The sequence below is a fragment of the Hyla sarda genome, unplaced genomic scaffold (genome assembly GCF_029499605.1).
Source record: "Hyla sarda isolate aHylSar1 unplaced genomic scaffold, aHylSar1.hap1 scaffold_678, whole genome shotgun sequence".
NCBI lineage: Eukaryota > Metazoa > Chordata > Amphibia > Anura > Hylidae > Hyla > Hyla sarda.
This window is the reverse complement of record NW_026610695.1, coordinates 176690-188805: the sequence shown is the minus strand read 5'-3', so window position 1 is coordinate 188805 and position 12116 is coordinate 176690. Positions and strand designations below refer to the sequence as shown.

The window sequence follows — 12116 nt, the reverse complement described above, 5'->3', positions numbered from 1 at the left end:
CTCCTTAATTGGATCATTTGAGTAGCCAGCACACCTGTGCAGGTAGGGCATGACATGATAGGCAGCTGCCTTGATAGCGGGTGGGTGCTGAATGTTCCTAATTGACAAAATAAGATTAATGCTTATGAAGAAATATAAAATCTCATCCCTTCCCCAATATCGCGCCACACCCCTACCCCTTAATTCCCTGGTTGAACTTGATGGACATATGTCTTTTTTCGACCGTACTAACTATGTAACTATGTAACATAACATGGGGGGGGGGGGGGTCTCCTGGCTGTTCACACAGGTGTGTCATTGCTGTACATTGACCATGCATTGCTTCTGTGGTATTGCAAAGGCAAAGACAAATGCTTCCAGCCATCCATTGCACTAATGGATTGGTCATCAGCTGGCTGTCTATGTCCCGCATCAATATAGACCAAAGTACAGAGGGTTAGGCTATGCTATTGTGCACCTACCTGATGCATCAGAAGGTGCGAGGCCCTTGCTAAATTCTGTGCACAGACTTTGAGATCTATACTTTAGACTGTATCTAAACCTGCTCCAACATGGACTGACATTCTGGCCTACTTTCAGCCGATGCGACTTGTCTGTCGCTGAACAGTCGCTTTTTATGTATTCAGCACCTATGTATAATGTTGTAAAAATGCTCTAGAAGCTAAAGTCGCAGAAATGTCACACATATTTGGCCTGCAACTTTCTGTGCGACAAATTCAGACAGGAAAAATCAGTATAAATCCTTAGAAAATTATCCCCCAGTGTCTCCATCTGCTGGCGGTATTGAATAAGCATTGCTGCACTGATGGGGTATGCATTAGACGAAAAAAAAGAAGAAAAAGAAGAATAATACGCCCAGAAAAGAGGCGAAAAGGAGAAAAACGTAAAAAAACGTGAAAAAAAAGTAAGAGGAAGAGAAGGGAAAAAAAGGTGGAAATGGGTTTAAAAGTGATTTCGGCGGAGAATATATATATATATATATATATATATATATATATATATATATATATACGCGCACACACACACATATATATATAAACGTATTCTCCGTTGAGATATTGCAGCCGCTGCTGTGTCCAGGCCCAGGAGCCTTAGCACTGTGCTGTGATGTCACTCAATACCACTGACATCACTAGGTGTAAACAACATCTCTCCTTTGCTGTGTATGTGACTATGGAGCTGTTTGGTGATGTCGTCTATTATGGCCTTCATAGAAGCAACAGGAGATTGTTGCATCCATCTAGAACCCTCAGAACTACAGTGCTGTGATGTCACTCACTTCCACAGGCCTTGCAGAGTGTAAACAACAACAACCCAGCTTTGTTGTGTATGTAACCATAGGGATTTGTGATGTCACCTAGAACCTTCACAGCAGCGACAGCTTTATGAGGAGCATCAGCACTGCTCTGCCTGAGCAGAACCATCACCGCCATAGGTTGTCAAATAACCCGGGTTTAACCCACACAGGTAAGTCCAATGGGGTGCAGGCATGTCCTCTATGCTTACAGCTTCCCGTGGGTGTTGGTTTGATACCGTTTGGGGACAGCCAAGGAGGCATCTGCAGGCAACAAAGGTAGGTGTGTGCTTGTGTGTGTGTTTCCTATGCAGATCCTAAGCCCAGTGTCACATGCAAGTAGGAGGAGTAAGAAGGGTTCCTGGCAAATCCGGGTTATGGATTGCATTTAAAAAGGCCCCGTGGGAGTGCAATGGGCCCCTGTCTTGCTGCTTAGCAATAATGGTATGGGTTTAGGTTCTGCTGTGTGTACTGGTGGTTGACTGCCCCCCAGCCCAGAGTGTGCATGGAAAATTGTCTGGCAGCCTCCCTGACAGCAAGCAGTGATAGTGCCCATGAAGGGCACCTTGTTGGGCCCGCCCCTTTCACGGTTATCGCTTCTCGGCCTTTTGGCTAAGATCAAGTGTAGTATCTGTTCTTATCAGTTTAATATCTGATACGTCCCCTATCTGGGGACCATATATTAAATGGATTTTTGAGAACGGGGGCCGATTTCGAAGCTTGCTTCCGTCGCCCTATGCATTGACCCGATATGGCAGTATCTTCGGGTACAGTGCACCACCCCCTTACAGGGTTAAAAAGAAAGATTCCTACTTTCATTGCTACCTGCTTGCTGGCTAGCCAGCTAGCCAGCCCTGTGGGCCTTGCTGCTGCTGCAGCCAAAAAACAAAAGGTGGTGCTTCTGCTGCTTCTGCTTGTGTCTGGCCGCTGTTGGAGCGTCCAGGCACAGGACTTCTGCTGCTGCTGACTAAATGGCCTCCTTAATTGGATCATTTGAGTAGCCAGCACACCTGTGCAGGTAGGGCATGACATGATAGGCAGCTGCCTTGATAGCGGGTGGGTGCTGAATGTTCCTAATTGACAAAATAAGATTAATGCTTATGAAGAAATATAAAATCTCATCCCTTCCCCAATATCGCGCCACACCCCTACCCCTTAATTCCCTGGTTGAACTTGATGGACATATGTCTTTTTTCGACCGTACTAACTATGTAACTATGTAACATAACATGGGGGGGGGGGGGTCTCCTGGCTGTTCACACAGGTGTGTCATTGCTGTACATTGACCATGCATTGCTTCTGTGGTATTGCAAAGGCAAAGACAAATGCTTCCAGCCATCCATTGCACTAATGGATTGGTCATCAGCTGGCTGTCTATGTCCCGCATCAATATAGACCAAAGTACAGAGGGTTAGGCTATGCTATTGTGCACCTACCTGATGCATCAGAAGGTGCGAGGCCCTTGCTAAATTCTGTGCACAGACTTTGAGATCTATACTTTAGACTGTATCTAAACCTGCTCCAACATGGACTGACATTCTGGCCTACTTTCAGCCGATGCGACTTGTCTGTCGCTGAACAGTCGCTTTTTATGTATTCAGCACCTATGTATAATGTTGTAAAAATGCTCTAGAAGCTAATCGCAGAAATGTCACACATATTTGGCCTGCAACTTTCTGTGCGACAAATTCAGACAGGAAAAATCAGTATAAATCCTTAGAAAATTATCCCCCAGTGTCTCCATCTGCTGGCGGTATTGAATAAGCATTGCTGCACTGATGGGGTATGCATTAGACGAAAAAAAAGAAGAAAAAGAAGAATAATACGCCCAGAAAAGAGGCGAAAAGGAGAAAAACGTAAAAAAACGTGAAAAAAAAGTAAGAGGAAGAGAAGGGAAAAAAAGGTGGAAATGGGTTTAAAAGTGATTTCGGCGGAGAAATATATATATATATATATATATATATATATATATATATATATATATACGCGCACACACACACATATATATATAAACGTATTCTCCGTTGAGATATTGCAGCCGCTGCTGTGTCCAGGCCCAGGAGCCTTAGCACTGTGCTGTGATGTCACTCAATACCACTGACATCACTAGGTGTAAACAACATCTCTCCTTTGCTGTGTATGTGACTATGGAGCTGTTTGGTGATGTCGTCTATTATGGCCTTCATAGAAGCAACAGGAGATTGTTGCATCCATCTAGAACCCTCAGAACTACAGTGCTATGATGTCACTCACTTCCACAGGCCTTGCAGAGTGTAAACAACAACAACCCAGCTTTGTTGTGTATGTAACCATAGGGATTTGTGATGTCACCTAGAACCTTCACAGCAGCGACAGCTTTATGAGGAGCATCAGCACTGCTCTGCCTGAGCAGAACCATCACCGCCATAGGTTGTCAAATAACCCGGGTTTAACCCACACAGGTAAGTCCAATGGGGTGCAGGCATGTCCTCTATGCTTACAGCTTCCCGTGGGTGTTGGTTTGATACCGTTTGGGGACAGCCAAGGAGGCATCTGCAGGCAACAAAGGTAGGTGTGTGCTTGTGTGTGTGTTTCCTATGCAGATCCTAAGCCCAGTGTCACATGCAAGTAGGAGGAGTAAGAAGGGTTCCTGGCAAATCCGGGTTATGGATTGCATTTAAAAAGGCCCCGTGGGAGTGCAATGGGCCCCTGTCTTGCTGCTTAGCAATAATGGTATGGGTTTAGGTTCTGCTGTGTGTACTGGTGGTTGACTGCCCCCCAGCCCAGAGTGTGCATGGAAAATTGTCTGGCAGCCTCCCTGACAGCAAGCAGTGATAGTGCCCATGAAGGGCACCTTGTTGGGCCCGCCCCTTTCACGGTTATCGCTTCTCGGCCTTTTGGCTAAGATCAAGTGTAGTATCTGTTCTTATCAGTTTAATATCTGATACGTCCCCTATCTGGGGACCATATATTAAATGGATTTTTGAGAACGGGGGCCGATTTCGAAGCTTGCTTCCGTCGCCCTATGCATTGACCCGATATGGCAGTATCTTCGGGTACAGTGCACCACCCCCTTACAGGGTTAAAAAGAAAGATTCCTACTTTCATTGCTACCTGCTTGCTGGCTAGCCAGCTAGCCAGCCCTGTGGGCCTTGCTGCTGCTGCAGCCAAAAAACAAAAGGTGGTGCTGCTGCTGCTTCTGCTGCTTCTGCTTCTGCTTGTGTCTGGCCGCTGTTGGAGCGTCCAGGCACAGGACTTCTGCTGCTGCTGACTAAATGGCCTCCTTAATTGGATCATTTGAGTAGCCAGCACACCTGTGCAGGTAGGGCATGACATGATAGGCAGCTGCCTTGATAGCGGGTGGGTGCTGAATGTTCCTAATTGACAAAATAAGATTAATGCTTATGAAGAAATATAAAATCTCATCCCTTCCCCAATATCGCGCCACACCCCTACCCCTTAATTCCCTGGTTGAACTTGATGGACATATGTCTTTTTTCGACCGTACTAACTATGTAACTATGTAACATAACATGGGGGGGGGCTCCTGGCTGTTCACACAGGTGTGTCATTGCTGTACATTGACCATGCATTGCTTCTGTGGTATTGCAAAGGCAAAGACAAATGCTTCCAGCCATCCATTGCACTAATGGATTGGTCATCAGCTGGCTGTCTATGTCCCGCATCAATATAGACCAAAGTACAGAGGGTTAGGCTATGCTATTGTGCACCTACCTGATGCATCAGAAGGTGCGAGGCCCTTGCTAAATTCTGTGCACAGACTTTGAGATCTATACTTTAGACTGTATCTAAACCTGCTCCAACATGGACTGACATTCTGGCCTACTTTCAGCCGATGCGACTTGTCTGTCGCTGAACAGTCGCTTTTTATGTATTCAGCACCTATGTATAATGTTGTAAAAATGCTCTAGAAGCTAAAGTCGCAGAAATGTCACACATATTTGGCCTGCAACTTTCTGTGCGACAAATTCAGACAGGAAAAATCAGTATAAATCCTTAGAAAATTATCCCCCAGTGTCTCCATCTGCTGGCGGTATTGAATAAGCATTGCTGCACTGATGGGGTATGCATTAGACGAAAAAAAAGAAGAAAAAGAAGAATAATACGCCCAGAAAATAGGCGAAAAGGAGAAAAACGTAAAAAAACGTGAAAAAAAAGTAAGAGGAAGAGAAGGGAAAAAAAGGTGGAAATGGGTTTAAAAGTGATTTCGGCGGAGAAATATATATATATATATATATATATATATATATATATACGCGCACACACACACATATATATAAACGTATTCTCCGTTGAGATATTGCAGCCGCTGCTGTGTCCAGGCCCAGGAGCCTTAGCACTGTGCTGTGATGTCACTCAATACCACTGACATCACTAGGTGTAAACAACATCTCTCCTTTGCTGTGTATGTGACTATGGAGCTGTTTGGTGATGTCGTCTATTATGGCCTTCATAGAAGCAACAGGAGATTGTTGCATCCATCTAGAACCCTCAGAACTACAGTGCTATGATGTCACTCACTTCCACAGGCCTTGCAGAGTGTAAACAACAACAACCCAGCTTTGTTGTGTATGTAACCATAGGGATTTGTGATGTCACCTAGAACCTTCACAGCAGCGACAGCTTTATGAGGAGCATCAGCACTGCTCTGCCTGAGCAGAACCATCACCGCCATAGGTTGTCAAATAACCCGGGTTTAACCCACACAGGTAAGTCCAATGGGGTGCAGGCATGTCCTCTATGCTTACAGCTTCCCGTGGGTGTTGGTTTGATACCGTTTGGGGACAGCCAAGGAGGCATCTGCAGGCAACAAAGGTAGGTGTGTGCTTGTGTGTGTGTTTCCTATGCAGATCCTAAGCCCAGTGTCACATGCAAGTAGGAGGAGTAAGAAGGGTTCCTGGCAAATCCGGGTTATGGATTGCATTTAAAAAGGCCCCGTGGGAGTGCAATGGGCCCCTGTCTTGCTGCTTAGCAATAATGGTATGGGTTTAGGTTCTGCTGTGTGTACTGGTGGTTGACTGCCCCCCAGCCCAGAGTGTGCATGGAAAATTGTCTGGCAGCCTCCCTGACAGCAAGCAGTGATAGTGCCCATGAAGGGCACCTTGTTGGGCCCGCCCCTTTCACGGTTATCGCTTCTCGGCCTTTTGGCTAAGATCAAGTGTAGTATCTGTTCTTATCAGTTTAATATCTGATACGTCCCCTATCTGGGGACCATATATTAAATGGATTTTTGAGAACGGGGGCCGATTTCGAAGCTTGCTTCCGTCGCCCTATGCATTGACCTGATATGGCAGTATCTTCGGGTAAAGTGCACCACCCCCTTACAGGGTTAAAAAGAAAGATTCCTACTTTCATTGCTACCTGCTTGCTGGCTAGCCAGCTAGCCAGCCCTGTGGGCCTTGCTGCTGCTGCAGCCAAAAAACAAAAGGTGGTGCTGCTGCTGCTTCTGCTGCTTCTGCTGCTTCTGCTTGTGTCTGGCCGCTGTTGGAGCGTCCAGGCACAGGACTTCTGCTGCTGCTGACTAAATGGCCTCCTTAATTGGATCATTTGAGTAGCCAGCACACCTGTGCAGGTAGGGCATGACATGATAGGCAGCTGCCTTGATAGCGGGTGGGTGCTGAATGTTCCTAATTGACAAAATAAGATTAATGCTTATGAAGAAATATAAAATCTCATCCCTTCCCCAATATCGCGCCACACCCCTACCCCTTAATTCCCTGGTTGAACTTGATGGACATATGTCTTTTTTCGACCGTACTAACTATGTAACTATGTAACATAACATGGGGGGGGGGGGGGTCTCCTGGCTGTTCACACAGGTGTGTCATTGCTGTACATTGACCATGCATTGCTTCTGTGGTATTGCAAAGGCAAAGACAAATGCTTCCAGCCATCCATTGCACTAATGGATTGGTCATCAGCTGGCTGTCTATGTCCCGCATCAATATAGACCAAAGTACAGAGGGTTAGGCTATGCTATTGTGCACCTACCTGATGCATCAGAAGGTGCGAGGCCCTTGCTAAATTCTGTGCACAGACTTTGAGATCTATACTTTAGACTGTATCTAAACCTGCTCCAACATGGACTGACATTCTGGCCTACTTTCAGCCGATGCGACTTGTCTGTCGCTGAACAGTCGCTTTTTATGTATTCAGCACCTATGTATAATGTTGTAAAAATGCTCTAGAAGCTAAAGTCGCAGAAATGTCACACATATTTGGCCTGCAACTTTCTGTGCGACAAATTCAGACAGGAAAAATCAGTATAAATCCTTAGAAAATTATCCCCCAGTGTCTCCATCTGCTGGCGGCATTGAATAAGCATTGCTGCACTGATGGGGTATGCATTAGACGAAAAAAAAGAAGAAAAAGAAGAATAATACGCCCAGAAAAGAGGCGAAAAGGAGAAAAACGTAAAAAAACGTGAAAAAAAAGTAAGAGGAAGAGAAGGGAAAAAAAGGTGGAAATGGGTTTAAAAGTGATTTCGGCGGAGAATATATATATATATATATATATATATATATATATATACGCGCACACACACACATATATATATAAACGTATTCTCCGTTGAGATATTGCAGCCGCTGCTGTGTCCAGGCCCAGGAGCCTTAGCACTGTGCTGTGATGTCACTCAATACCACTGACATCACTAGGTGTAAACAACATCTCTCCTTTGCTGTGTATGTGACTATGGAGCTGTTTGGTGATGTCGTCTATTATGGCCTTCATAGAAGCAACAGGAGATTGTTGCATCCATCTAGAACCCTCAGAACTACAGTGCTATGATGTCACTCACTTCCACAGGCCTTGCAGAGTGTAAACAACAACAACCCAGCTTTGTTGTGTATGTAACCATAGGGATTTGTGATGTCACCTAGAACCTTCACAGCAGCGACAGCTTTATGAGGAGCATCAGCACTGCTCTGCCTGAGCAGAACCATCACCGCCATAGGTTGTCAAATAACCCGGGTTTAACCCACACAGGTAAGTCCAATGGGGTGCAGGCATGTCCTCTATGCTTACAGCTTCCCGTGGGTGTTGGTTTGATACCGTTTGGGGACAGCCAAGGAGGCATCTGCAGGCAACAAAGGTAGGTGTGTGCTTGTGTGTGTGTTTCCTATGCAGATCCTAAGCCCAGTGTCACATGCAAGTAGGAGGAGTAAGAAGGGTTCCTGGCAAATCCGGGTTATGGATTGCATTTAAAAAGGCCCCGTGGGAGTGCAATGGGCCCCTGTCTTGCTGCTTAGCAATAATGGTATGGGTTTAGGTTCTGCTGTGTGTACTGGTGGTTGACTGCCCCCCAGCCCAGAGTGTGCATGGAAAATTGTCTGGCAGCCTCCCTGACAGCAAGCAGTGATAGTGCCCATGAAGGGCACCTTGTTGGGCCCGCCCCTTTCACGGTTATCGCTTCTCGGCCTTTTGGCTAAGATCAAGTGTAGTATCTGTTCTTATCAGTTTAATATCTGATACGTCCCCTATCTGGGGACCATATATTAAATGGATTTTTGAGAACGGGGGCCGATTTCGAAGCTTGCTTCCGTCGCCCTATGCATTGACCCGATATGGCAGTATCTTCGGGTACAGTGCACCACCCCCTTACAGGGTTAAAAAGAAAGATTCCTACTTTCATTGCTACCTGCTTGCTGGCTAGCCAGCTAGCCAGCCCTGTGGGCCTTGCTGCTGCTGCAGCCAAAAAACAAAAGGTGGTGCTGCTGCTGCTTCTGCTGCTTCTGCTTCTGCTTGTGTCTGGCCGCTGTTGGAGCGTCCAGGCACAGGACTTCTGCTGCTGCTGACTAAATGGCCTCCTTAATTGGATCATTTGAGTAGCCAGCACACCTGTGCAGGTAGGTCATGACATGATAGGCAGCTGCCTTGATAGCGGGTGGGTGCTGAATGTTCCTAATTGACAAAATAAGATTAATGCTTATGAAGAAATATAAAATCTCATCCCTTCCCCAATATCGCGCCACACCCCTACCCCTTAATTCCCTGGTTGAACTTGATGGACATATGTCTTTTTTCGACCGTACTAACTATGTAACTATGTAACATAACATGGGGGGGGGGGGGGTCTCCTGGCTGTTCACACAGGTGTGTCATTGCTGTACATTGACCATGCATTGCTTCTGTGGTATTGCAAAGGCAAAGACAAATGCTTCCAGCCATCCATTGCACTAATGGATTGGTCATCAGCTGGCTGTCTATGTCCCGCATCAATATAGACCAAAGTACAGAGGGTTAGGCTATGCTATTGTGCACCTACCTGATGCATCAGAAGGTGCGAGGCCCTTGCTAAATTCTGTGCACAGACTTTGAGATCTATACTTTAGACTGTATCTAAACCTGCTCCAACATGGACTGACATTCTGGCCTACTTTCAGCCGATGCGACTTGTCTGTCGCTGAACAGTCGCTTTTTATGTATTCAGCACCTATGTATAATGTTGTAAAAATGCTCTAGAAGCTAAAGTCGCAGAAATGTCACACATATTTGGCCTGCAACTTTCTGTGCGACAAATTCAGACATGAAAAATCAGTATAAATCCTTAGAAAATTATCCCCCAGTGTCTCCATCTGCTGGCGGTATTGAATAAGCATTGCTGCACTGATGGGGTATGCATTAGACGAAAAAAAAGAAGAAAAAGAAGAATAATACGCCCAGAAAAGAGGCGAAAAGGAGAAAAACGTAAAAAAACGTGAAAAAAAAGTAAGAGGAAGAGAAGGGAAAAAAAGGTGGAAATGGGTTTAAAAGTGATTTCGGCGGAGAAATATATATATATATATATATATATATATATATACGCGCACACACACACATATATATAAACGTATTCTCCGTTGAGATATTGCAGCCGCTGCTGTGTCCAGGCCCAGGAGCCTTAGCACTGTGCTGTGATGTCACTCAATACCACTGACATCACTAGGTGTAAACAACATCTCTCCTTTGCTGTGTATGTGACTATGGAGCTGTTTGGTGATGTCGTCTATTATGGCCTTCATAGAAGCAACAGGAGATTGTTGCATCCATCTAGAACCCTCAGAACTACAGTGCTATGATGTCACTCACTTCCACAGGCCTTGCAGAGTGTAAACAACAACAACCCAGCTTTGTTGTGTATGTAACCATAGGGATTTGTGATGTCACCTAGAACCTTCACAGCAGCGACAGCTTTATGAGGAGCATCAGCACTGCTCTGCCTGAGCAGAACCATCACCGCCATAGGTTGTCAAATAACCCGGGTTTAACCCACACAGGTAAGTCCAATGGGGTGCAGGCATGTCCTCTATGCTTACAGCTTCCCGTGGGTGTTGGTTTGATACCGTTTGGGGACAGCCAAGGAGGCATCTGCAGGCAACAAAGGTAGGTGTGTGCTTGTGTGTGTGTTTCCTATGCAGATCCTAAGCCCAGTGTCACATGCAAGTAGGAGGAGTAAGAAGGGTTCCTGGCAAATCCGGGTTATGGATTGCATTTAAAAAGGCCCCGTGGGAGTGCAATGGGCCCCTGTCTTGCTGCTTAGCAATAATGGTATGGGTTTAGGTTCTGCTGTGTGTACTGGTGGTTGACTGCCCCCCAGCCCAGAGTGTGCATGGAAAATTGTCTGGCAGCCTCCCTGACAGCAAGCAGTGATAGTGCCCATGAAGGGCACCTTGTTGGGCCCGCCCCTTTCACGGTTATCGCTTCTCGGCCTTTTGGCTAAGATCAAGTGTAGTATCTGTTCTTATCAGTTTAATATCTGATACGTCCCCTATCTGGGGACCATATATTAAATGGATTTTTGAGAACGGGGGCCGATTTCGAAGCTTGCTTCCGTCGCCCTATGCATTGACCCGATATGGCAGTATCTTCGGGTACAGTGCACCACCCCCTTACAGGGTTAAAAAGAAAGATTCCTACTTTCATTGCTACCTGCTTGCTGGCTAGCCAGCTAGCCAGCCCTGTGGGCCTTGCTGCTGCTGCAGCCAAAAAACAAAAGGTGGTGCTGCTGCTGCTTCTGCTGCTTCTGCTTCTGCTTGTGTCTGGCCGCTGTTGGAGCGTCCAGGCACAGGACTTCTGCTGCTGCTGACTAAATGGCCTCCTTAATTGGATCATTTGAGTAGCCAGCACACCTGTGCAGGTAGGGCATGACATGATAGGCAGCTGCCTTGATAGCGGGTGGGTGCTGAATGTTCCTAATTGACAAAATAAGATTAATGCTTATGAAGAAATATAAAATCTCATCCCTTCCCCAATATCGCGCCACACCCCTACCCCTTAATTCCCTGGTTGAACTTGATGGACATATGTCTTTTTTCGACCGTACTAACTATGTAACTATGTAACATAACATGGGGGGGGGGGGGGTCTCCTGGCTGTTCACACAGGTGTGTCATTGCTGTACATTGACCATGCATTGCTTCTGTGGTATTGCAAAGGCAAAGACAAATGCTTCCAGCCATCCATTGCACTAATGGATTGGTCATCAGCTGGCTGTCTATGTCCCGCATCAATATAGACCAAAGTACAGAGGGTTAGGCTATGCTATTGTGCACCTACCTGATGCATCAGAAGGTGCGAGGCCCTTGCTAAATTCTGTGCACAGACTTTGAGATCTATACTTTAGACTGTATCTAAACCTGCTCCAACATGGACTGACATTCTGGCCTACTTTCAGCCGATGCGACTTGTCTGTCGCTGAACAGTCGCTTTTTATGTATTCAGCACCTATGTATAATGTTGTAAAAATGCTCTAGAAGCTAAAGTCGCAGAAATGTCACACATATTTGGCCTGCAACTTTCTGTGCGACAAATTCAGACAGGAAAAATCAGTATAAATCCTTAG

At 45.9% G+C, this 12116-nt stretch overlaps 5 non-coding genes across 5 annotated transcripts; all 5 read left to right on the top strand.

The window, feature by feature from the left end:
• Positions 1–1886: 1886 nt before the first annotated feature.
• LOC130343348 (U2 spliceosomal RNA) lies at positions 1887–2077 on the top strand. The gene has a single exon (XR_008882691.1). It is a non-coding gene; the product is annotated as a U2 spliceosomal RNA (small nuclear RNA).
• Positions 2078–4154: 2077 nt separating this feature from the next.
• LOC130343346 (U2 spliceosomal RNA) lies at positions 4155–4345 on the top strand. The gene has a single exon (XR_008882690.1). It is a non-coding gene; the product is annotated as a U2 spliceosomal RNA (small nuclear RNA).
• Positions 4346–6422: 2077 nt separating this feature from the next.
• LOC130343274 (U2 spliceosomal RNA) lies at positions 6423–6613 on the top strand. The gene has a single exon (XR_008882633.1). It is a non-coding gene; the product is annotated as a U2 spliceosomal RNA (small nuclear RNA).
• A 2087-nt stretch (positions 6614–8700) lies between these two features.
• Positions 8701–8891, top strand: LOC130343345 (U2 spliceosomal RNA). Its single transcript, XR_008882689.1, has one exon. It is a non-coding gene; the product is annotated as a U2 spliceosomal RNA (small nuclear RNA).
• Positions 8892–10970: 2079 nt separating this feature from the next.
• LOC130343343 (U2 spliceosomal RNA) lies at positions 10971–11161 on the top strand. Its single transcript, XR_008882687.1, has one exon. It is a non-coding gene; the product is annotated as a U2 spliceosomal RNA (small nuclear RNA).
• The last annotated feature ends 955 nt before the right edge of the window (positions 11162–12116 follow it).